This window comes from Coenobita brevimanus, chromosome 101 (genome assembly GCF_032717465.1).
Source record: "Coenobita brevimanus isolate Jiangsu-jjx chromosome 101, ASM3271746v2, whole genome shotgun sequence".
Classification (NCBI taxonomy): Eukaryota; Metazoa; Arthropoda; class Malacostraca; order Decapoda; family Coenobitidae; genus Coenobita; species Coenobita brevimanus.
This window is the reverse complement of record NC_137054.1, coordinates 15,909,036-15,936,789: the sequence shown is the minus strand read 5'-3', so window position 1 is coordinate 15,936,789 and position 27,754 is coordinate 15,909,036.

The following is a 27,754-nucleotide window of genomic DNA, read 5'->3' as shown; positions in this document are numbered from 1 at the left end:
TTCCTGCTGCGTACTAACTCCATGCACAATGTTGAGTCGCGTTTGGGCTTGAAGGAAGAGAAAATAAAGTGGAGGGGGGGGGGTATCCAGGGGTTGAAGTTGGTCTGCCTGGTTTTAGGTGCACTCAATGTCCACTAACATCATCCTGTTGTGTACTGAACCCTCCTGCTGGTTGCCACACCTTTTCAACCTTTCCTGCTTGACTGCTTGCGAAACAGCACATTTTCTGTCAGCGAGATACACTCCTCTGATAAGTACCATTGATCTATACTAACTGTTTGGCCTTTCTTCTACTTGAAATATGTCCTTGCAGCACTATAATATATCTAATACAGCATTTTTTTTACTACGTGTTATTAGAAAAATGTGCATTCGCTCTCTGTTGCACTCATATTTCTTTAGCATAGTACGCCCTTCCCTTCCCCCCTCCCCCCCAACTTGCGTCACCCCATCCGCTGCCGTACCTCTCGCAGACCACTTGCTAAGTACGCAGCTAGACAAGAGATGCCGGAGAATGCTATGGATAGAGGAAGCAGCAGGCATACCTTACTGTCCAGCTTGAGAATCGTGTATTGTATGAGTCTTACCCTATTTTTTCTAATGATGCGTAATGGGGGAGGACAATAATTTAAGTCTGTGTATCATGCTACGATTTTCCTTGTGAGTTTTCAATCTTTAAGTACAGTAGTTACTATAACTTTTGTGTTACAATAACGTAAGTTTCTCTCAGCATGGGAAGCAAACTATGTGCTTGCATCCATGCTAACTGATTATATTTATTAACGTATATCTGTGCCACTATACGGTGTAAATTTGTGAATTCACTCATGTAACCTACAGAATAAGCTCTGCAGTGTGTATGTCTAAGCTTTCTGCATGAGTTGATACACGTGTAGTGACTTACCTTGTGCATAATTAAATTGTTTGGGGCAAGACGACCAGTGGTGAGAGAGGAGAGGCCCTGCTAGAGTCCCAGCGTGGTGATGTGTGGTCGAGGGACGGCACTGTGGCACCCTCAGGAGCATACCACACCACACCACATCACACCACACCACACCTCCCACACCCGCATCCGTACCCTCACCCGCACTAGCATCCAGTCTCACAAAATTATTTGGGGTTTTCCAGTGTTTTTTCCAGGTTAGGGTTCTCTTTCTTTTCTGAGAGTACAACACTTTAGGCTTGTAAAATGGAGCCAGGATTCCAGGGGCTTGAATGATATGTGGGTAATTGTGTACTCCGTTTCACTGAACAATCTTTTCATAGTTCTCCCTCCTTCGTACTTTTTCTTTCATTGTTTCTGGATCCTGCCTCACTAAGGTAGGGTGTTGATGAAGATGATGATGATGATGACAACACTTACATCACACCTATGGGAAATGAAATAAGGTCAAGGTGACAAATTTTTGGCACTGATAATGTCGCACTGTCACAATTCGAGTTTCAAACGCTAGCATGGTATAAGTTTTCTTACTGTTCCCCGGCTCTAGGGCAACATATCGAAACTTTTTTCTTCACTTTGTCACTGTTTCGCCTGGGCACTGTTTCATACTGCATGACGCTGTTGCCTGGTCGCACTGTCACAAACTGTCGTCGGTCCTCCATCCTGACGGCGGTGTGCGTGTGTATGTGTGGCTTGGCGTGGAGTTGGGTTGGGTGGGCGTCGCTGTGTTTGCAAGCTGACTGTGTGTGCTCCCCTAAACAAGCAGGAGGCGAGTGTTGAGGCAGTGTCACCCCTCAGTGCGTGCCTCGACTCCCCTCCACACCCTCGCTTGCCGTCCCCTCCCCAGCACTCAGCCGGCCCTCGTCCACTCTGATTACCAGCGATTACACTCAGCGTAGGGGTGGCAGGCAGGCAAGGCAAGGCAAGGCAGGGCAAGGCAGGGGCAGGCACGGAACACTCACCCCGCGAGCTACACTGCTGCACCAGGCATGATGTTCAGGCACTGTCACCCCTCTCTCCTCTCCCCTCTTCTGCATGGACGCCCGCCTGTATGTGTGGCTACTCTCCCCTCTCTCTCACACACACATACATACACACACACATTCACTCACACTCTCTCTCTCTCCCCTGTTCCCCCTGCCAGCACCGCCCTTCGCATCTTTCTCCTGCTGAAGGGGGAAGGGAAGGGGAAGGGGGCGAGGTGTACATCTGACCACCACTTGTACATTACTGACCAGATGGGGGGCATGACAGCTGACCATTGCTTTCACATCTTCCCTTCTCTTTGACTCTCCTCTCCCTTCCTTCCTTTTCCCTCCTTTACTACTCTGTCCTCCCCTTCCATTATATTTTCCTTCCCCTCCCTCTAATCTCCCTCTTTTCTCCTACTTTTCTCTTTTCCATATCCCCTTTTCCCTTTTCCCCTCCCTTTCTTTTTCCATTTCCCCTTCCCTATTACCCCTTCCATACACTTCCCCCTTCTTTCCTTCCCTCTCCTCATCAGCTTCCTCACTTCCTTCCCCTACTTTCCCAAATCCCTCCTAATTTCCTTTTTCTCTCCCATTTCACCCTCCTATCTCCCCTCCTTCTTTCTTCCTATCCCTTTCCCCCAGTTCTTTCTCCATCCTCTCTTCCCCCCACATGTCTCTCCTCCCCGCCCCCTGCACCTCTTCCCAAACCTCCCTCTGGTCATGTCCACCTCAATCATCTCACGCTCCTTTCTTCTCTCATGACGTACCATCGTTTTTTTATTCCTTCTTTCCCTCTCATGGTTCGCAAAGACTGGTTCTGGGCGACGGGAGGAGAACCATGATGGAGAGTCTGAACCCTGAGAGATGACCACAAGCCACGTCCGTCCACAGAGAGAGAGAGGGAGAGATTAAAAAAAGAGAGCAAGAGAGAAAAAATGTTCCCTGTTGTAATTATAAGGGTACACAAGCCGATATTGGGCTGCATAAACACCTGGGCATGAGAGATGGGAGGAATATTTAGGTACAGGCGAAGGGATTATGTATATATAGGGTGGGTGTAGGTGTAGAATGGATTTAGGGTGCATGGAATATGAGGGAACTTTTTAAGATGGATGACAGAGTTTGTAGAGAGCCTGAAGAAGGAGAATAAAGTAGATTTAGGATGAAAGGGCTTCTTTGGAAAAAAATATATATAGAATGGATGAAAGATGGAAAGAGTCTGATGGAAGTTCTTATATGTATGGTTGTGTAATGTGTGTGTGTGTGTGTGAGAGAGAGAGAGAGAGAAAAGGGGGGGGGGAATTTTGCGACTGCCTCGTTTCCTCTCGTCACTCTCCCACATTTTGTCATCAGTCCATCCCCACCCTCCCAGTCACAGCCCCCTTCTCCCTTCCATTCCTCCCCCTTTCCCTATCCTTCACACCCCTTCCACTGACTCCTTTCCCCTCCCCTTTCCTCCCTTCCCTTCCTTTCCCTTCTGTTCATGACTCTCTCTCTCTCTCTCTCTCTCTCTGTATCCATCTTCCCCTCTCCTCTCTGTAATGTCCTCCATTCCCCTTACGTCCCCTCTTTGTCAATCTCCCCTCTTGTCCCCTCACTCCATCCTCTCATCTCTCTCTCTCTCTCTCTCTCTCTCTCTCTTTCTCTTTCTCACCCCCACGCACGCACGCACGCACGCACGCACACACACACACACACACACACACACACACACACACACACACACACACACACACACACACACACACACACACACACACACACACACACACACACACACACACACACACACACACACACACACACACACACACACACACACACACAATCCCCCTTCCCCTCCCTTAATACGTCCCCTCTCTGAGTTCCATATCTCCCCTCACTCTCTTCCTCATTCTCTCTCCCCTCCATCCTCCCAGTCTTTCCCCACCCTTGTGCTCTTCCCCTTCTGTTCTCTCTCTCTCTCTCTCTCTCTCTCTCTCTCTCTCTCTCTCTCTCTCTCTCTCTCTCAGCTGCATCCCGTATATTGAATTTATAAAATCATATTCCATTTTTTATTGAATATTTGCGGGCACAGACGAAGGCATATTGATTTTCGGCAAAAGTCGTTCAGTTTTTTAAAAGTTTGGTTTTGTTCAGTTTCATGGCTAAAGAAGAAAAAAAGGTTTAATCATGTACCTTTGCATTCATTTGTTTTTCACCTCGTTTTCTGTGTTCCCGGTTCACATACTTAACTGGATTTACCTTATATTTTTTTTTTACGGACGCTGAAATTAATTGAGTTTCAGAGTGTTGCTATTCTTGTCTTGCATTTTTTTTCTCTTCTGAAGTCATGATAACTACTAAAATTATATTGATAATTACAGTGATACTGATGATGATGATGATGATGATGGTGTTTATGATGGGGATTTTGATATAGATGATTGCAGTAATTAAATCTTGCTTGTGAGTAAGGTAATGAGGAAAAGAATATCATCCATAATGATATATATATATATATATATATATATATATATATATATATATATATATATATATATATATATATATATATATATAATAATAATCTTATTAACGTTATTCTTGATGTCAGTCTCCGAGGATATCATCAGTCCACCCTCTGTTTCCCCTCTGTTCACGCCCTTGCATCCCTCACCCTCTTGCTCTCTTCTCCCTCTCCTTATATCCATTCCCAGTCACTCACTCTGTCTTCTCTCTTCGTTTTTCCCTCTCCTCTCCGTCTCCTTGTCTCCCTCTTTTCCCCTCTCTCCCCTCTCTCTCTTTCTGTACGTGTGTCTCTCCCCTCTCCCCTCTCCGTCTTACATCTTCCTCAGTTATCTTCTTCTCTCCCTTCCTTCTCCCCTTCCTTCTTCCCTTCTTTCACCCCTCACTCTCCCTCCCTCATTGCATTGTTTTAAACCCCATATTCTCCTCTTCCTCCCCTCTCTCGTTCCCTTACCCTCACTTTCATTCTCCATTCTCTCTCTCTCTCTCTCTCTCTCTCTCTCTCTCTCTCTCTCTCTCTCTCTCTCTCTCTCTCTCTCTCTTTCTCTCTCTCTCTCTCTCTCTCTCTCTCTCTCTCTCTCTCTCTCTCTCTCTCTCTCTCTCTCTCTCTCTCTCTCTCTCTCACACCCTTCTTAGTCCCTGTCTCTTGCCTTGTCTGTTGCGTTCTTTACACCCTCCTCCTTTCCCATTTGCTGTCGCTCTTTCTCTCCTCCCTTCCTCTCTTTCCATCTTTGCCTAAATATCCTTTCTTTTTTCCAATTCCTTTCCCCCCCTCCTATAACTCTGTTTCTCTCTCTCTCTCTCTCTCTCTCTCTCTCTCTCTCTCTCTCTCTCGTTTCACATCCTCCTTTCCTCACTTACTCCTATTCCTCTCCTTTGCTCATGTCTTTCCCCGGCTCCTTTCCTCTTCACCTTTGTGCATTCTTCCTTTTTTTCTTCCTTATTCTTTCCATTTTTCTCGTTCAAGTTCCTTCCTCTCTTAGTGTGTTCTTCCTAACCTTCATTTTCATTCTTTTTTGTTCTTTTTTTCATTTTTTTGTCACCCTTACCCAATTTTTCCATTTATCTCTTTCCTTCTCCTCTCTTCCTCCATGACCTTCATTCCTCTCCCGACCTCCTCCCTTCCCGACCTCCTCCCTTCCCCTCCGTCTTTGCTTCAGCTGCTATATCAAGATGCCCTAAAATATCCTTCCCCTTATTCTCCTTTAAGATTAGGGAAGAGTAGAATGTGTTATGTTTTACACTAATTTATTCTTATCGATTTACTGTATATTTTTTCATTCTTATTCATTTCCTCCTCCTCCTTATCATCACCACCACCACCACCACCACCACCACCACCACCACCACCACCACCACCATCACTTGTTTGTTCCTTTTTCATTATCTTTTTCTTCTTTTTGTATGTTTTGTTTTTTAACTTCACTTCTCTTTTCATTTACTCTTTTTGTATATATGCCAGTGCTCTTTGTTCTGCCTTTGTTTACTTCATATAGTCTCTCTCTCTCTCTCTCTCTCTCTCTCTCTCTCTCTGCTCCCCTTCCCCGCTCATTTACCTCTCACCTCATTCCTCTTTTCTTTTTCCATTTCCACTTCCCCTTCTCATCGTCATTTTTCTGGCTTCATCTGCCTTGAGGGGCGAATCTTTTCTGGGGGGAAGGGGGGACCAAGATCAAGAAAATCGCCGAGTGGAAGCAGGAATAATATAAGGAACACGTCAGCGAACTAAATACGGAAATACAGGTACGGTGCCAGCCTTACTTAATGTACTTTTTTTTTTTTTACAGGAGATGAACAGAGGAAAGCAAAACAAATGAAATAAAATAAAAACACACGGTGGACCGGGCACTGGGTCTGGTGGTAGTGGTGTTTGAGTAACTTGCAGCCTCTCTCCAAGACCCAGAGATTGTTTCTTAATTCCAAAAAACGCTTCCGCGTTGATTAAGCTCGTTGGTGTGGACACTGACTCGGCATTTCTAGTAATCGAAGGTCGTGTGGCAAAGCGATTTATCTGGAAAGACTTTAAGAGGACAATTTGTAAGACTTTGGTAGTATTTGAATGTAAATTTATTTTTCCAAAAATTATATTACGTTCACTGTCAAGTTTAATGGGTAAACAGTTTGTATAGAGTTTCTGAAGGGACAGTTTATATAATTTGGCAATATATATATATATATATATATATATATATATATATATATATATATATATATATATATATATATATATGGTAATTTATCTCTTTATAAATTATTTTTGGATGATGATGATGATGATGTCGATTATGATGATGATGATGATGAAATTATTTCAAATGCATAGCTTAATGTTTCTGTGCTTACATTTGGTGAAAACATTGCAGCATATGATGAACAGTTCCTTAATTAACCTCATTTGCTCACCTTATTATGGATCATTTGTGACTCGTCGTCATCTTTGTTTGTTTTTTTTCCTCTGACCATACACAGTAGGCTAATTAAAGATAGTCCAGTTGTACTGTACTCTGCACCTCACATGGAGAGATACGGATGCAAAATCTAGAAGAGTTGAAATGTATTAGAGAGCAGGAGACTGTCAGCACACCCAGTCTCCGAGTAAAAAATAATAAATTAATTGAAATAATAATAATAATAATAATAATAATAATAATAATAATAGGCGATATCATAGCGATGGGGGAAATATCGAGGCCAGAGATATCATAATATTCATTAATCTAAGAAATGCTTATATAAGCTATGAAAAGCTAGACGGAGGATGCAGGAAGAACACAAAAATCGTTTAAAGTGGAGACAGAGGTGAATATTTGACCAAAGAGTTCAACTTAACCGTAGGAAGACAGAACCTGAGTCGTCGGAGTGAAGGAATGGACAAATAATTAATATGTGATAGAAGGAAGAATTGAAAAGATAATGAACTGAGAGATGTTTTGAGTTGCGCCGAGAACAAGAGCTGCTTGTGTAAAGAACAGATTTCCTCCATTATCACATTTTCTTCGTCAATCTTCACAATTTCATTCATATCCTTTCTCCCTCTCTCTTCTCCTCAGTCCGTCTCACCTATTATCAATCAGCCTATCTCTCTGTCTGTCTGTCTGTCTGTCTGTCTGTCTCTCTCTCTCTCTCTCTCTCTCTCTCTTAACTTTCCCTTAACCATCCTCAGATTTCCTCCCAGCATTACCTCGCTCTCTCCATTTTTCCTCCCCCCTTTCTTTCCTCCTTCCCTCCCCCCTCCTTTCCTCCCTCCCTTCCTTCACCCCTTCTCCCTCCCTTCCTTCACCAAACACCACAGCCACCTCGCTCCATCTCGGTCCACCTCCCCCACAATTGAATAACCCACGAGACCCAAGATAAAACTTTTGCCCGTAGTAAACAACGCTCGGGTTGGGGTCAAGGTGAGAGAGAGAGAGAGAGAGAGAGAGAGAGAGAGAGAGAGAATACTACCCCAAAAACATAAAATAAAAGAGAAGCGAATGCATACGTATGGGTAAAAACGAGAAAGAAAAAGACACCAGGACACGAGAGACAAGAAGGACGAGACGCAGTGAAATGGAAGGGAGGTGAAGTGAAGAGAAAGAAAAAGAGGAGAGAAGGAAGGAGACAATAGGTGACGAAAGTGAGGGCGAAGAGGAGGAAAATTCTTCGTTTCGTGAACCTGTTACTCATCTTCGCCGTTTCTGTTATTCGCGTTTTATAAGTGAATCATTATCATTGTCTCTTTTTCTTTCTCCACCTCTCTCTCTACTATTGCCAGCGAGTAAGAATACAGAGATGGGGAACGGATATTCTCTCTCTCTCTCTCTCTCTCTCTCTCTCTCTCTCTCTCTCTCTCTCTCTCTCTCTCTCATGCCGTTATTTCCACTTTTCATTTTTTTTTCATGTCACCACTTCTTCATTTGCTCTGCTAGTTTCCATCTCCTCTCATCCCAGTTCCTGTCCCTCTTTCTATCCTTTCTCTCCTCCATTAATCATTTTTTCTTAGCCCTCTTCAATCCCTATTCTAATCTTCCTCTTCTCTGCCTCTGCCCTTCTTTCTCTCTCTCATTTCATTCCTCTCTCTTCGTCTTCCCCTTCCTTTTCCTCCACCTCATCCATGTGCAACTCCTCATTCCATATCCCATCCTTGCTATTTCCATCTCCTCTTTCTCCTATAAATTACTCTCCACTTGTCCATCTTACCCCATTTCTTTTCCATCTTGCATATCATCATTTTTCCCTCCTCCTCATCCTTGCCACCACTCCTCTCCCGTTTCTAAATCTATAGCATCTTCCTTCGTCTTCTTTCACTCCTCTTTCTATTTATCCATTTTCCTCGCATCCTTCCCACCCTTTTCTCTCCTTCTACTCATCCATTCTCCTCGTGTTTCTCCTTTTATCTCCTCCTTCTCCTACTCGTCCGCCCTCCTCGTGTTTCTTCTTTTGTCTCCACCTTTTCCTGCTCATCCGCCGTCCTCGTTTCCCTCCTACCCTTTTCTCTCCTCCCTTTTCCCGCTCATCCTCATCCTGTTCCCCTCATTTCCAGCGTAATTCAGTCCTCATGTTTTTCCCTTCATTATTTTTGACGTCCCTCTGGTGGAATGTGGACGGTCTCTGCTTTCCCTCTCTCACACTTTTTTTAGTGTGAGGTCAGTTCTGGTAGGAATGTAAGATTCAGAGGTGGCGTGTGTGTGTGTGTGTGTGTGTGTGTGTGTGTGTGTGTGTGTGAGAGAGAGAGAGAGAGAGAGAGAGAGAGAGAGAGAATTTTCCATTAGTGTGAAAAAGAAAGTGTTCTTGACAGTCTGTGGAGTAAAATTAGCATAATATGAAGAGAGGTACAGAAAACAAAATTGTGTTTTTGTGTGTCCAAGGAGTAGAAATATGTTTTTAATGTGATATTCAAGGAAAAAATAATGCATAGGATTACACCCACCCTTAAAAGAATCTTCCCCCTCCCTCCCTCTCTCTCTCTCTCTCTCTCTCTCTCTCTCTCTCTCTCTCAGTGCGCTAGTCTGCCCCTTCTGTATTTTTCGCAGTAAAGAATTCATTGGAGGGAGTCAACAAACTCAGTCATTATATTCACAGTACGGTATTAATTTTTTCTAGGGCAGATTAAATATAATAATACTGGATCATTTATTTCTCATAGTTATGCTGGAAGATGCACAACTATTGAACATTTCATACTAAAGTCATAATAATAATAATAATAATAATAATAATAATAATAATAATAATGGTGAAAGGGTATAAAAACCAAAGAACAGGGGATAATAAAAAATGCCTGTAGCTAAATTAGAAAGTTACTTGTGTAATCTTAAATTTAGCTGATGTATTTAGTGTTGCATTTATCGCACTGTGACTGATACAATATTTTATCAATAGCTGTTCCGGTATATCGGCTGAACTGCATTAACCATTGATCGTTGGGCTGCGTATTGATGTCGTCTTATGGGGAGAAAGAATAATATACCGAGTATAATTTGCATGCGTGTGTGTGTGTGTGTGTGTGTGTGTGTGTGTGTGTGTGTGTGTGTGTGTGTGTGTGAAGGTACCTTACTGAAATGTTAACAAACAAATTATGTGCAAAGTTCTTCCGAAATCTTATCTTGTGTCACGTTTTAATATATGTAATTCCCGCATGTGGCCTGGAGAGAGTGTGTGCATGCTTGTGGGTGCATGTGTGTGGACTGTGGAGGGGAGAACGTGGAAGGGTGTGTGGGGGGTAGTTGGTTTGGGTGGGGCGCGGGGGTAATCTGCAGGTGGACACTGTGAGAATTAAGGCGGCGCGTAAATAATTCCGTGGGTCGGCATGCAGGCCACGCTACGCTACGCCGCAACCCCCCCACCCCCACCACCACCACCACCACCCAAAATGTGCGGGGAAAATGGTGAGAGTGTGTAGAGTGGCCGTGGGACGGGGGGAGGAGAGATGATTATCAGTATGTGTAGGAGGTTAGGCTAGGTGGGAGAAAGAGGGAAAAGGAGATGGGATATATATATATATATATATATATATATATATATATATATATATATACTGTATATATAAAATACAGATACACTTCATATATTGAGAGGGAGAGACAAAGCAGACACTTAGACATTAAACATACATTGTGAGAGTACAAACGATAACCAAACAAGTTATTCATCATTCAAGTCACACACACTCACTCTTCCCGAATAATTGAAAGGCAAGTTGCCTTTTCAAAATCAGACCTTTGCATTGCCGTGTTTTGACATCACATTTAACCGGAACAGTAGCCGGCTGTGAACTTATACCCGGCTGTGCACGGGGTTGTAATGGAGGGGGTTGGGAAGGCCATTAGGCTCCATCGCACGAGACGTGTCCCTATGCTGATTAAAATCGTCTGGTGGTAATAAAGAGATGTATATAAAAAATCCCAGCATAATGTCATAGTGTAGAGGTAAATGGAGACTATTTCTGTTTTACTACAAGAGGTCTCCCCAGAGCTGAGTGAAAATAATTTGGCGGTAGCAAGATAGGAAGCTAGAACAATAAAGATGTTGAAGTTATTTTGACATATAACCTTCCACTATAAGATGCCTCCCGTAACGTCAGCAAAATCGTCTGTCGGTAGCGATAATTAAATAAGAGGATAATATTTGCTTTTTCAGGACGATTTTATTGAGTTTAATGACCACTCGACGACTGCTGGAAATCAGCAAGAGAGATTCGCCTTAATCTTTGTCATCTGCTTCAAAAATCTTGGGAATTAATGGATTTCAGGGAGTTCAAGGTCTTTGTGTATTTCATGGACTTATACTGTATATTTCAAGACCTGAAATAAACACGAGATCTTTGGATATTTTAAGGAGATTTAATTCGTCCAATTCCTGTAGGGATATCATGAACTAGAAATTTGAGTACTGTAAGTTCTTTAGAGCCTTAAGCCATCAAGCGAAAAAAAAAAAATAATAATATTCCGTTAAATGCAAAGGGAAGGACTGATAGAATGTGCATGATTGCCGTGAAAGAGAACCGGTAACCATGCCTTGGGTAAGTGCCTGTAGAGAGGGCCTAAAAGGAAAGAGAAAAAGAGAAGTGAAGTTGAGGAATGGAGAAAGAAGAAAAACAATGACCACCGTGAGAGAGAGAGAGAGAGAGAGAGAGAGAGAGAGAGAGAGAGAGAGAGAGAGAGAGAGAGAGAGAGAGAGAGAGAGAGAGTCCCTCCTGGAACCACGACACCTAAAACATGTAATAATGATCTGGAAGGGCGTAGTAATGACGAGGGGAGGAGGAGGGTGGCTGTGTGTGTGTGTGTGTGTGTGTGTGTGTGTGTGTGTGTGTGTGTGTGTGTGTGTGTGTGTGTGTGTGTGTGTGTGTGTGAAGGTCTCGTTATTGATTATTGACAGGGTAATGAGACAGGTGTGCTGGTCTTATCTGTGTCATCTCACCTGTGCGCCTCCCCCCTTCCCTTACCCTCACTCCCCTTCCCTTCCAGTAAAACTCTCCCCCTCTCCACCCCTCCCCCCTTCCATCATGCCTACCTACGCCAACCTGACATATTTTGATGGATAATTAAGTGCCACACATACACACACACACACACACACACACACACACACACACACACACACACACACACACATATTGATGCTGTTTCAATTTGATTTTGCAATATTAGTCCTGTGTCATGTAGTTAATTTATTTCGTATTTGAGGAGGAGCGAGATATGAGGATAGTGAGGCGCATCAGAGAGGGGGCTGAGTTATTTGCTTGCCGAGTAACTAATTTGTGGGAAATGACCAGGGCTTCCACCGGCCTTTGCCTCTGTATTTTGATGATTCTGCAGTTAGATTGAGTTAGGTTTTTCGGCCTACAGGTTTATCGTATTAGGTTCACGCCATGTTTTGTATCAGAAAGTATTTTTTTTACAATATTTCCTCAATGCATTACACTATATATTTTTTCGTTTGGCTTCCACCGATCTTCTATGCGTTTTGGTAATTTGCAGCTATTTTGAGTTATGTTTTACAACCTACAATTTTATTTTCGTTTTTAAAGCTTTTTTTGAGATTTCCACGCGATTATACGGCATAAACCTATATATATTTTTTTCTTTATTCTTTTACCATTCTTACAAGTATATTGGTGGTTTGCAAAAATAATGAAGTAGGATTTCGGCGTATGTTATGAAGTTTAAATTAGACTTAACAGAATATAAGACTTATTAAGCATCCAGTACATTTTACATCACATATATTGGCTTTCTTATCAGGCTCATGGATAGCAACTGCACTGATGCCCTTCAAATTACCAGACCCTTCATGCCATCTTTTTCTCTTATATGTGCGTGTAGGGGAGGGAATGGCGCCTAGCAGCAGGTAATCAGGCTTTTCATGTACACTGCTTGCAAGGATGGGCCTCAAATTAGCAGAACCCTCAAATCATCCACGCCTATCTATCTGTCTGTTGCCATACCCCTTAATGCCATAAGGGGTGGACACAAAAAAATCGCCTCCACGTCGCCCTGTCTTCTGCCATTTGGCTGCCCTACCTCCAGCTCACACTTCATACTCTAATATACCTATCTCTCCACTGTATCTACGTGCTTTGTATATGTGTATGGATGTGTGTGTATGAGTGTGTGTGTGTGTGTGTGTGTGTGTGTGTGTGTGTGTGTGTGTGTGTCTAATGACTTTTGGTGAATACACATATGTCCTGTAAGTCAGCCTAAAAAAAAAAAAATCATTATCCCTGCTAGCACGTCGCTTGCATCATCGCCTCGTTTTTTCTTATCAATAAAGAACCTTTATTACCTCCTTTAACTTGACTCTCTCCACACTAGACGATTTCATTCAGCTCAGGAGAAACCGTCTAGGGCTGAAGGGAATAACTATATTTTTCTGTTCCCACGATACCCGGAGCGATCGTGTTCTTAATGCACTAAGCCCTAAAAGAATCCAAGAAACTGGAGGATGTGTTTTACTAATATAATTCTTACTTAACCTCGGGGTTAAAGAAATAACTCTGCCCCACCATGCCAAAGATACCCGAAATTATCGTCGTCCTGTCTCAACTCCACAGAACCTTTCATTAATTCTGTCTTACTGTACGTACGATAGCAGAATCAACCGTCTTGCTTGTCTTGTTGGAGGGGTTAACTCAGCTACCATCATATCTGTCTTATTGGAGGGGTTAACTCAGCCTACTGGAGGGGCTAGCTCAGTCTACACGTCCCTGCGATACCCGGAGCGAATGTCTTGTTTGTCTCAGTCCCCAAAGAAGCTTCATTAACCCTGCCTTACCGTCCGTGGGATGGCCAGAGCGAGGCGACTCATCCCCCTGTAAGCTGCTTCCACGCTGCCTCCGCCTCGCCCGCCACCACACGCCGTCCCTCAGCGTCAAGTAGTCAATATTCTTACTATAAAAGCTCCTTAACACTAATTAGAGACAGGGCCGGCCAGACGTCGGACCCGCATAACGAGCAGAAAGCCTTGCTAATGATTGGATTGCATCTGGGGTGCCTTCGACTCCTGCCTCTGACTGCCTCCTCTCCTCCTAGACCTTACCTGCGCTGAGCTGCCTTGCCTTATACCTGCCAACCTCTCTGTCCTTACCTGGCTGAATCCTCCCCCTTACCTGTTTCACTCTTATCTGGTTGAATCATCTCCTCTACATGTTTCTCAGTGTTACCTGTTTGAATCCTCCTTATCACCTGTATCGGTTACCTGTTTGAATCCCACTCTTACCTGTTTTCTCTTTTACCTGGTTGAATCATCCCCCTTACCTGTTTCACTCTTACCTTTTTGAATTCCCCATTCACCTTTTTCTGTTACCTGCGTGAATTCCCCTCTCACCTGCCTTTTTCTGTCACCTGTTTATCTCCCGCTTTACCTGTTTTCTCTTTTACCTGTTTGCTTTAGGTGTCCATTTCTTTGCTGGGCCTTTGCTTGCTTGCCTTTCTTTTTTGTTTGATTGTATAATTTATTGTTTCCTTTACCTATTTCCCCTCTTACCTGTGTGATTCTCCCACCTTACCTGAGCTGGCCCGTCCCTTGCCTTACCTGTCCACATGTTCTACCTTTCTTCATCCCACGTGTTTTCCTTCCACCTGTCGGCCAAAGGTTACCCCTCGTTCATTGTATATCTACCATCTTTTTATCCATCCCATATTATTTGTCTTAATTACTGATCATTTGTTGAATCCCTTATTTGTTAACATATATCTTTTATTATATCACCTGACGTCACATCCTGAAGGTGGTGGTCTTGATATATATATATATATATATATATATATATATATTATATGCATGTCTTTTTGTCTTCAGTAACGTCACCCCTTCCCACGACATATCTTCCTCTCTCACTCTCTTCTCCTGCTTACCTCGTCTGCATGCAGCGCATCTTCTCCTCCTCCTCCTCCTCCTCCTCCTCTTCCTCACTAGCACTCCAATTCTCCTCTTTCTAGTTTATATCTAGAATCTGTTACATAAAAATTATGAAAATCGCCTCTCTTTAGCCACCAGCTTCAGTAAATTTAATCAAGATCTGCAGTTCTCTCAGCATCATCATCCTTCCTCTCATAACCATTTGAATCTCACTTTGACGATCTCTTCTCTGTTAAGTCTAAACCCAGAGTAGGGTACATAAAAATAGAAGATAAAACACCTCTTAGCTACTCCATCTCACTACCATCATCATCATCTTTGTTGACATCATCATCATCATCATCATCCTTATCCTCCTCCTCCTCCTCCTCATCATCATCATCATCATCATCATCATCATCATCATCATCATCATCATCATCATCATCATCATCTTCTTGTCCCCATCCCTCCTTCACCTTCACCCCCTGCGACACCACCACCACACCCACGTACACAGCAAACGACCCAGGGAGCGAGCAGGCAGAAGAGGCCAAAGGTAAGTAAGAGAGAAAAGGTCCCTGTTAGTACATGAGAAAGCTAATAAGAGGAAAATGAGTGAGTCAGAAAGCTAGGAAGTGGACAAGTGAGTGAGTGAGAAAGCTAGGAAGAGGACGAGTGAGTGAGTGAGAAAGCTAGGAAGAAGACGAAGTAGTGAGTGAGACAGCTAGGAAGACGGTAAATGAGTGAAAGAAAGCTAGGAAGCGGGCAAATGAGTGAGTGGGAAAGCTAGGAAGAGAACCAAGTAAGTGAGTGAGAAAGCTAGGAAGAGGACATGTGACTGGGCAAGCTAGGAAGAGGACAAGTGAGTGAGTGAGAAAGCTAGGAAGAGTACAGTTGAGTGAGTGTGTGAGGGAGTGGAAGTAGCCGACTGAGTGAGTGTACAGATATGAATGTGACTGAGTTGAATGGGCAGGTGAGGGAGGGAAGGGTCTAGTTGAGTGAGCGAGAGAGTGAAATAGGATGAGACTGAGATGATTGGGTAGAGGGAAGGTGAGTGAATGAGCGAGTGAGGAAGAGGACGAGTGATAGAGTAGGTGAGATGAGTCGAGTAAGTGAGCAAGGGAGAGGGAAAGGGGCCGTGCTAAGTGAATGAGCAAACGGGGCATAGGTTGAGCCGAGTAAGTGATGAAGTTGAGTGAGCGAGTTAAAAGACAAGGGGTTGAGGAAAATATGCGCATGCTAGAGGAGAAGAGGCTGAATAAGCGAGTTGATCAAGAATTAGGAACCAAGCTGAGTGAGTGCGTGTGTGAGTGAGTGAGTGGGCGAGTGAGTGATTATGCGAGTAGATCAAACGAGAAAAGAAGGAGGGAGGGAGGGATATGAGTCAACCGAGCGCGTAGCATTCCTGTCTTTTACTTCAGGTTCCTCCCGTAAGTAGGTAAATAAATGAACAGACGAGTAAGTAGGTGCTGAGCAAACGAGTAACTCAAGGCATGGGAGCCGAGTTAAGAAAGTAAGCAACAGAACCAGGCAAGAAAGGGGAGAGGATGGAGGAGCATCAGCCGACCAACCAGCCAACCAAGCCTCCTAGTATTTTGTCTAAGGTCCTCCCTGGCTTGTATGTAAGAGTACATAACCGAGCAAACGAGAAAGTACGGACCGAATTAAACGAGTAGACCAAGGCATGAAGACCGAGCAGGGAGAGTAAGCAACAGGACCAAGCGAGGAAGGAGGTAAAGGAGAGGAACATCAGCCGACCGACCAACCAACCAAGCCGCCAGTGTTTTGTCTCAGGTCCCCACCAACGTCGGTGTTTGAACTCGGGGCTTAATGACCCTCTGTCGCTTCTGGTCGGCCCCGGTGATCAGTGGGGCGTGGGTTTTGTCCGGCACAGCTGATCCCCTCGTTAAGTCGCCGTGTATATGTCCAGGGCCTGCTCATTTTCGCATCTTGGCTCGGCCCCTTGTTTGTCATCCTGTTGTCTTTGCAGGTGGGTGGGTTCTCCTCCTTTGATGGCAGTCCCTTCTCTCTCATCTTCCTGCTCTATACACTTTCATCTGCGTTATCTTCACACTCTCTTCTACATTTCTTTTTAATGTCTTCTTTCTGTTCCTCATTTGTTGCATCTTGGCTTTTCCCCTTGTTTGTCAGCCTGTTGTCTTTCCAGGTAGGTAGGTTCTTTGATGGGGTAGTCCTGCTCTCTCTTCTTCCTGCTCGTCGTCTGGGTTATCTTCATGTCTTCTTACTGTTCGTTTTCGCATCTTGTTTGGTCCTTGTTGCCACCCAGTTTTCTTTTCAGTGGGATGGGTTCTCCTCCTTTGATGGTAGTCCTCCTCTTCCTCTACACTTTCATGTACAATATTTTCTTATATTGGTGCTTCATTTATTTATCGACCTACTCTTCCTTCCTCTTTTCTACCAGTTAGGTGAATTCTGTGATGTTATTGCATCTCCCTCTTTCCTTTTCCACACTCCTATATCCTTTACCTTCATCCCTGCTTAAACTATTTGTGAGATATGCCTTGTTTCTCATCTTAGGTCGCCCTGTTTTCAATCTACCAACTGCTTCTGTCTTGCAGTCCTGTGATTTCTCGTTTAACAGTAGTCCTTCAGCTCCTGTACACTTTCCTTGACCTTATTTTATTCTCTTCATCTGACTGAGTGATTGAATGTGGAAGAGGCTTAGTTTCTTTTCTTGGGTATCCCTTGTTTGTCATCCTGACGATCCTGTTGTCTTGCGGTTGGGTGGTTTCTCCTTTGATGGTAGTCCTCCTCTCCTTTATTCTCCTGTTTCTGCTATCTTGTGCAGTATATTCAGCTATCTTATGCAATATCTCCCCCTCTTTTCACTGTGTTTTGATGATGCATGGTTTTAGTTCTTTGGTATCTCGGCTTCTCTCTTCACCTAGCCTCGTGTCTTTTAGTAAGAATGATTAATCTTTTTTCCTTTGATGATCGTCCCTCTCTCTTCCTCTTTACTCTGCCGCCAGCCTTCTCTTCATACTGTTAGTGTTTACATTCGAGAGCTGGTCATTTTCACATCTTGGGTCTCCTCTGTTTGTCGTCCCACCGCACTTGTTGGCTGAGCTCTCCTTTGATTCTAGTCCTTCTCTCCTCTAATTTTCTTCTCTTACTTCTCTTTTGATGATAGTATCTTCTCTCCTCCTTCCCTACATTTCCCTCATCTTTACCCTCTCTCACTGCTGGGTACTTTGCTTGTCCACCCACCACTCTCCCTGCCTCGTACCGATGCAAAGACAGTCCTTCTTTCTTCGTACATTGTGCTCTTTTCCTATCCACCATCTTCTCTTCTCCGTATGTCTGTATGTTACTTATTTCCAATGCTATTTCTCCCATGTTCTCCATCTGGCATTCGTTGCAAATCTGTACAGCCTCTAGAATTTTTCATGATGACATATTTCGGTAACCACAGATGCATATATCGTAAAGAAGACACATCCACATCACTAGCCAGCGCAAAATTCCATAAATACAAAATCCCTCAATCTTGTTTCAGCAGGACATTAACACGAGGGGCGGCCAAAAAAATATATTTCGTACACACACTGAAAGGCCGCTGGGAAACGTAAACCCTTTTTATTTATTTATTTTTTCGGTATCTCTAAGCTCATTAATTCGCTAAAGTATCCCCTGAATTCAAGAGTGCTGTGCGGCTGCCATATTTCCCGCCGCCCGCCATTCACCACTGACAAGAACTCAATATTATCCAGATTAAAAAAAAAAAAAAAAAAAATCGGCAGTCCAAAATATCGCATGAATATTTTCCAGATGGGAGAGCCTCTGACATTTTTCGATGGGGTAAATATTTTTGCGAGGAATTTCATGATTTGGGGGGGTTATTTATTGCCAGTTTTTATTACAGTTTAAGATGTAAATTCTCGCATGGAATGATATCTTAAAGTAAAAAAAAATTAGACTTAGCTTGATAACGAAGGAGAGAGCTCTGTCATCGCTTACTCCTTTTTCTGTTATCTTATTGATGTTTTTTGTGATAGTAGGAGATGAGGTTATCTGTACGTTCTTATTATAGGTGATGATGGTGATGATGATGATGATGATGATGATGTTTAAGGAAAATTGAGTCTAGAAACATGCATTGAGAGTGTACCTTCCTGAATAATGAACTGTAAAGAAGGGGTATGATGAGAGATATGCCGAATGCGATTGCAGCCGGTGACAGGTGTGATGTGAGAAGGGTGTGATGGTAAATGTGGTATAACAGGTGTGTGGTAGGAAGCGCAGGTGTGTGGTAGGACATGCAGATGTGTGGTAGGGTATGTAGGTGTATGGTAGGATATGCAGGCGTGTGGTAGGAAGCACAGGTATATGGTAGGATATGTAAGTGTGTGTGGTAGGAGGCATGGGTGAGTGGTGGGATATGCAGGTGCGTGGTAGGATATGCAGGTGTATAGTGCAAGGTGTGGTAGGCTGATAAACTGTGAGGAAGTTGTGTAAGGATGACAGGTGTATGTGATTATAATCAAATGTGGTGTGACAAGTGTGTAGTGGTAGCTGTGATGTGACAGGTGTGCGGTGGTAGTTGTGGTTCGACAGGTGTGGTAGAAGCAGTAGTAATTGTAGACCCATATTAATGTGAACCTGATGGACTGAAGGCTAATGTTATTGCTGTCTTGCACACCACCATCCCTCTCACTGTCAGTGCCACAAAATCATCATCATCACCATCGTTGTCATTATCGTCATCATAATCTTCACACCACAACTATCATCACCATCATCATGATCGTCATCATCATACTAACCTCATTTACAAGCACTATAAATGGCGTGGCCAAAGTTGTTAAAAAAAAGCAAAGAGAAAAACACACAAGTATCAGAATACATGTCTTTCAAGATGACAAAGTAAGTGAATCTAAATAATCTAAATGTAATGTACAGACGATTTATAATTATGAGACAGGTGTTATTCCCTCAGGTCTGATGTCGTAGGTAAAACAATAAAAATGATAGTGATGCAGTTGCGACACAATATGATTGATTAAGCAGATATAATGTGTCACTAGTAATGTTGGACCTGTGTTTATCGGGCAGTAGTTCATGATAAAACTTAATTTGCAACGTTATCTGCATTGTGAGATATGATAAAGTGTTGCTTGTTGATTGTAAGAAGTATATACAAGTTGCTTTATTTCATTATTGCTGTAGAAATGATAAAGCTTTTTAGGAGGATGGCAGGAGGCGGAGGAGAATGATGACGATGATGGTGATAATTATAAAGGTGATGATGATGATGAGTAAAGAGGTGATGATGATGATGATAATAATAAAGAAGATGATGATGTTAATGATGTATAATGCCAACAGTAACAATAATAATGACATCTTTGAAGAGCAGCTTAACAGGTGCAACACCCCACACATAGTACTCTAAACCCATAAGGAAAAACTCAAGAAATCTATTTATACTGTACCACGTCACCATCCCTAATTACAGACAAGACACTACGACATACGGCCTACCTGTCTTCCTGTCACCTGTCTGCCGCGATACCTGTGTTCCTGCCGTAGTTCCTCCTTCACCACTCACGAGATAGCGAAGCCCTTGTGTGTGTCTCTTCAGGTACATGCACTGCCTCTGACACCTCGCACCTTCCAGCAGTGACGATGAAAGGGGATGGTGTGATTTTTATTTTTTTTTTATTTTTTTTTTTAAGAGGTGAGACAATGTCATCTTGGGTAAGGTGTCTGTCTTGGTGGGTATTGTGTGTGTGTGTGTGTGTGTGTGTGTGTGTGTTTGTGTGTGTGTAGTGCTGGCTCATTTAAGTGACTGTTTATGTGTGTGTGTATCTTGGCTTTGTTTTCCATTCTCCCTTCTCTCATTCACGGCTGTTCACACTCGATTTGTTGTTCATTCATATTCTCATTCACACTCCTACACGTACTGATTCTGTGTGTGTGTGTGTGTGTGTGTGTGTGTGTGTGTGTGTGTGTGTGTGTGTGTGCGCGCGCGCCCATGTCCAAGGCGACTTCATGGTAATTTGTCCAGTAAGTCGTTTTTTTACTCTAGTTAGTCTCCCAATTTCCTTGTTCTTATTTTTTCTTTTTTTTTTTTTCCCCAATATTATGCACCCTATTTTGTGAACTCATTATATGTTTTTTGTTTCTGTTGTTCGAGTATCTGTTTGGTGTCCCCGTTAATTATTATTATTATTATTTGTTATTTTCAGCAGCAATATTTAGCCCAGCCTGTGTTTTATCCCTGAAAATCTTCCATTCTTTCATCTCCCTCTCCCTCATTTCCTTTCCCATTCTTTCTTCTCTGTCTACAGTATATAGTCTCTCTTCTCTGTTCCCTTCCCCTATCTTATCGTCCTCTTTATCTCCTCATCTTTCTCTTTCTCTTCTCCTCCTCTTTCCCTTACTGATCTTTCTTTTATACACTCCTTTTCTAGATTTTTTTTTTTTTGCCATAGTTTTCATCTTCCTCCTCGTTCTTATTTCCTATTTTCTTCGTCCTTCTTCCCCCTTCATAGGATTTTTACGAGTATTCCCATATCTGGATCACTTTCATCCTCCTTTTCTTACACATTTTTAATAGGTTTCTTTTTATAATTTTTCTCTTTCACCTGTTCTCTGTCTTTAGCTTTCCTGTGTCTTTGTTTCTCTTATCCTCTTCGTCATCAGTATTTAGCTCTCGTCTTTCTCTTTCTCACCCATTTTTTATAATCTTTCATACACCCACCCATCTTCTTCTCTTTTCGTCTTCTTTCTCCTCTGCTCATTTTTCTTCATTTTGTTTTTCCCCCAGCCCTATTCTCCTCATAAGTCCCTCTTCTTTACGTGCCCTTTCCTTCCTTTCCTCGTAAGGCTTTATTGTTACATACTTCTTTTTCACGTTTTCTTTTATAATCTGCATCTCACTTTCCTGTGTCTTAATTTTTCCTTCCTTCTTCCCTCTCTGCAGTTGTCATCATTTTCCCCTCTTCTTGTTTCCCTTCATCATCTCTCGTAGTATTTTGTTTTATATTCCTTCCTGTCTTTTTTACGTCATTTTTTGTAATCTTACTCCTTCCTATATCTTTTTATCTTCCTCATTAGTCTCTTTACACCCTATTCCTTTTTCCATTTCTTGTTCTTTCTCTTACTAGTATTTTTTATGGCTTTTTTCATCTTTCAGTTTCTATATTTTTTTCCTCCACCTCCTCCTTTCTTTTAGCTCAATTTACTCCTCTGATACTGATGTCTTTATTACTTCATATTATTTCTCTTTCTCATATTTTTTTTATCCCTTTCTCTTATTCCTCACTTTCTTTTATATATATTTTTTTTTTATTTTTATCCTTGTTCTTGTGCTTCCTATTTCTTGCTACCTTTCTTCCTGTCATGATTATTTTCTTCTCTTTTTTCCCCGATTAATCTCTCTCTCTCTCTCTCTCTCTCTCTCTCTCTCTCTCTCTCTCTCTCTCTCTCTCGCTTCCTCCTCCTCCTCCTCCTCCTCCTCCTTCTCCATTTTCTCATTTCATAGTTCATTAACTTCTTTCTTACCCTCATTCCATTCCCATTATATCTCTCTGTATTTCTTTTCTGGTTTCTCTTCCCATTTTATCTTTACCTCACTTATTCACCTTTCTCATCATTTTTATATATTTTTCTTATCGTTTCTTTCGTGTTCCTTGTTTATTTCTTCCCTTTTTTTTTAATCTCATCCCGTCTCTTAAGTTTGAATTGGAGTAGAGATGATGATGCTTATGATGATGGTGATTATTATTTTTATTATTATCATTGGTAGTAGTAGTAGTAGTAGTAGTTGTTGTTGTTGTTGTTGTTGTTGTTGTTGTTGTAATATCATCTCTACCGTAACTGTGTTTTTAATATTTTTTGTTTGCTAAGTCAACCGTATCTCATAAGAGAATTAGGGCTGCAATAGTGATGGTGATGATAATGATAAATGATGATGACGTTTATTACGAGTATATTAGTAGGAGTTATTGTTCTTTAATTATTATTACTATTATATATATTACCAGCATCATTATCATAACTGGTGTAGATTCCCCAAGCTTTGCTCCCTCTTCTTTTTTCTCTTTACATTTTAGTATCGTTCTGTATCTCCACTTATTTCCTTCTTTTGTTTCTCTTCATCTGTCTTTTAATTATTCCTTCTTGCCCACCTTAATAATCTGTGTCTGGCTCTTTTCTTGCGTCTTTTCCCTCCTTATCTCTTTCTTTCTCTTCCTCTGTCTCCTTCCCTTCTTTATCTTCCATTTCCTCTACTCTTTTCTCTTCTTTTATGTCTTCTTCTTCCCATTCTTGTTGCAAGTTCTTGTCTTTATCTCCACTTCCTGATACTCTGAAGCCCTGTCCTCATTTTTCTTCTATCTTCTTATTTCCCATATTCAGTCTTTTTCTTTTCTTTTGTTGTGTCATTTCTTTTTGCTCCCAGTTTCTGCCCCTGCTTATTGTTTTTCTTCTCGCTTCTTTCTTCTTTCTGTTTATCTTTGTGTCCTCTTGTTTCTTGCTCTTCATCGTTGTCCTGTCTCTTATTCTTGTGGTTTTGTTCCTGCTTTTGCTGTTCTGTTTCTCAGCTCTTCTGTTCTCCTCTGCTTATCGTGGCTTTTCTCTTTATTTCATCTTTTCCTGTTCCTTTATTTTTGTCATATCTTTGGCGTATTTTTTTCTCGTTCCACTTGTATTTCCTGCCTTGCTTATCGTCGTCTCCTGCTTCTTTCTCTTGTTTCTTTCTGATTATTTTTTCTTCTCGTTTTCTGGTTCTTGCCTCGTGTCGTCTTAGTCTGTTTTTCTTTCTCTTTTCGTACTTCTCTTGTCTCCTCGTGTTTTCTCTTCTTTGTTTTCCTCTGGATATTCATTCTCTTGATTCTCTTCTCTTTATATTTCAAGATCATTGTCTTCATTCTCGCCTTATCTTCTTTTTCTTGCCTTCTTCTCGTCCTTCTCTCTTTCTTTTCTTATCTTCATTTCTTCCAGGCATCGTCTTATTTCCCCTCCTTTCTTCTTAAGTTCTTTGCTGTTCCTTATATCTTCTTCTTGTCTAGTCTTCCTTGTTATCTTCCTTCTCTCTCCGTCTTATCGTCCTTCTCGTTTCTCCATCTTTTCTGTCCTTCTAAATTTCTTATCATTCTCTTCCTTCCTTCTTATCCTCTTATCTCCTGGCCAGCGTCTTACTCCTCCTCTCTCCTTCCTTGCACTGAGTCGCCGGGGTGGAAGTTACTTGATTATATACACATTCCCGACGGAGGGAGAGAGGGAGGGCAGGAGGGAAGGTGATGACAATTGGCTAATAAGAAGGTTTGAGGGGAGAGGGAAGAAGGGTCTCGTCACTTTGCTCTCTCCCCTTATTGTGTGTGTGTGTGTGTGTGTGTGTGTGTGAGAGAGAGAGAGAGAGAGAGCACATTTGTTAGTACGCCATATCGAACGGGGGAATTTACATAACAAGATTTTCTTCATCTGAATAAAATCAACTGTTATTAGCCATTATAATACACTTGAGATTATTTTAGTCAGCAATATCTTGTGTTGAAGATAATGTGGTGTAAATACTTGATGTATACAAAATCTGTGTTTTACTTTTCAAATGTGTATACGTGTATGTGAGTGTATTTGTGAATGGCATTGCACAAAAATATAGGCAGATTAAAAGCAGGGAGAGGCAATAAAGATTCATGTGTAATATAAGATTTACAGAGAAAAAGGTGTAGTGGATAACAGGTATTTAAAAACCATCCTCATTATCATTTACACCGCCGTGACATCCTTGGTATCTAATTCTTACTACGGTCAGGTGATTTTCTTCAAGTTTGGAAAGATCCTTAGTTGGAAGTGGGATAATAGTAAAGCTAATGACTAGTAAAATGTGAGCCCCAAATAAAATCAAGGTTAAGGAGAAGAAGAAGAGGGTGTGGGGGAAGACGGGTTGGCCAAGAAATCAGCCCCAGTGTAACATTATGGGTAAATGAAGATGTGTGTAGGGCATTACGGCGAGGGGAGAGGGAGCAGCGAGGGTGGTGAGCAGAGGAGAAGAACAGACGGAAGGCAGACTCTCAGGTGTGGACGATTCATTGACCAGGCACCATTCTTAAGATTTCTTGAGCTGATTTTTGGGCATAAGATTATTGATTGGCACTTTTATTTCACCTTTATGGGAGAGGGAATTGGGAGGGTGGTGAGCAGGGCAGGGCAGAGGAGAGGCGAAGGGCAGATGGAACGTAGAGTTTCAGGCGTGGACGACTGGATGTACAAATATGCTTACAACGAGACTCCCATTCGTAAATAAGATGTAAATTTCGACAGAGGAACGAGAGGCATAGGATAAGTCTACATTCGTATTTTTTTGTCCTACGTGTCTAAGCAAATCATAGCACGAAGAAGGAAGTGATCAGAAGTCTTGACCATTAATGCCAAAAGATATGAGGTGGTGATAGTGGTAGTGGTGACGGTGTACTTTATATAAGTATCGTGACTAGGTGTTCAGGATATAGTGAACATATGCACTGAACGAATACCATAACAAAGCTGTAACTAATAGAAACTGGAGTGCTGATACCTTAGACTTACGATGCCTCGAGCTACACTTCTACAGTATTTTCTAATCATATCTTCTCAAGCAAATCCGTGAAGAAAAAGAATTGATGGTATTGCATGTGGGGCAGAACTGTGGTACTATCGAAGGCTTTTAGATAATGATGAGATGAATAATTGACTCACTTCAGAGGTCACTTTTGTTAGTATGTAGATGATGTTTGTGGGGTGAAGCCGCGAGAATTTCCAAGGCCAGAAGGATGCATGCTAGATGAAACATTTCGCTGACCACTTTACCATACAGTTTTTACTCTGACTTGGCCTAAAATTGCCATCTCTTCACCGTGAGTACTGATTTGTAGCCATTTATTAACGCTAGATTATGATGGTAGTCACGAAGAAGTGCTATGGAAAAAGATGTAGAGTCACTATAATTTTATTCTGGTACTTAACTACGTGGAATAAGCTGAGGAGGGCCAAAAATCTGAGCCAAGGTAAGGTAAAAGGACTATTGTATCGGCGCATAATATTTTACCTATTTTTCGTTTACTCACCTCAAGAAGTTAAGTATTTGGAAATGAGTTGATGATGATGGTAATGATGATGATGATGATGAATATTGTATACATCGCATTAATATTGTGCCAAGTTGCGTGACGATGATGATGACGACGACGAAGAAGAAGAAGAAGAAGGAAGAAAGAGCAACAAAGAAAGAAATACAAAGACAATTACAGCACTGACATAATTTACAAACCAATGGATATAGTAAAGACAAAACGTACAATGACACCACCAGTAAAGATCAGTTGTCAAATGTTAAATGTTATTATTATGATCCCGTTCATCTCTCTCTCTCTCTCTCTCTCTCTCTCTCTCTCTCTCTCTCTCTCTCTCTCTCTCTCTCTCTCTCTCTCTCTCTCTCTCTCTCTCTCTCTCACACCCTTCTCGCGTTCTTCTTAATTCCCACTTTTATTCACCTTTCTGGCTTCCTTACCTTTCCCCCCTGCGTCTTGACTTGCTCGGTGTGCTTGTTTGCTGTTCTGTTGCTCTGAAACTTGAGATATTGTTTGCCTATACACACACGCAGATACAAATTTACATACAAATACAGTTATACACGCAGATCATTCATTCATTCATTTACTCACACACACACACACACACACACACACACACACACACACACACACACACACACACACACACACACACACACGGGGGGGGGGCAGATTCATTCATTCATTCACTCCCTGAAATAATGAGCACGAATGTAGTGAATTGAAATGAAGAAGAATATCCTAACATCGTCTTGGTTGGACTAATTTTAGATGGAGTTTAATCAAGTTTCTTACGTGTACTTAACATGTTCTTACCACTTTGTGTCTGGGTGGTAATTGCTGCACAGAAGATTACGTTTATTTGCCCTTTCTTGTAAAACTATCATACACCCTTTTTGATCTGATTTACTTAAAGGCTAAAAATGATGTATGATTCGATAGTGTCAGGCATGTATGTGTGTACGTACTGTCATTACATACATACAGGTACACATACTGTAGACACATACATGAGAGCAAGACTGGTTCTTTTGGCAGTATTTAAGCAAGAATAGCAACTTCCACGAAAAAAACAATATTGCCCAGTAAATCACATGACGTATTTATTTATTTATGTTATTCTTGCTACTTCCACATGATTATTTTTTTATTTAGTACAGAGCTTCAGTAATGAAGGGTTTATGAAGACCATACTTAACCCTTTTAGTTCGTAAAATCTCCCCTAAGCTGAGTAAAATCATCTGGAGATAAGAATAAGATTTAAAAGAAACACCGGATTGACGGGGAAAAAATTAGTGTTGTATTTTGAAATGACTTAACTACGAGGGGGTCTGTCTTGAGATGTATAAAATCGTCTTGAGATAGGTAGAAGAAAGTAATAGAGGTCAGTACGCGGCCAAGGTAAAGCTGTGATATATTAATTACACTGATAAAGTAAAAAACATACTCTCTACATCCTCCTCCTCCTTCTCCTCCTCCTCCTCTTATAATCACATCATTTCCTCCATCTTCTCACCTTTTTTACCTCCATTTTCTTCTCCCCTACTCGTTTTTTCCCTTCCTTCTCCTCCTCTTCTCCTCCACCCCTCCTCCTCCTCATCCTTCTTCTCCTTCCTCCTCTCGTCCCATCCACTCCAGATTTTTCACTCGCTTCGCCTTTTTCTCACTCAAACCCTCTAAATAACCTTGAGGCGTTGTGATTGAAGAGAGAGAGAGAGAGAGAGAGAGAGAGAGAGAGAGAGAGAGGATGTGAAAATATGAGTAAGAGAGAGAGAGAGAGAGAGAGAGAGAGAGAGAGAGAGAGAGAGAGAGAGAGAGGATGTGAGAATATGAGTAAAACAGACTTATATACGAATAAAATGAGAGAAAGAAAAATAGAGCAAGAAAAAAGGAATATCAGATTAAATTATCAAGTACAAGACGGCATTTCATCG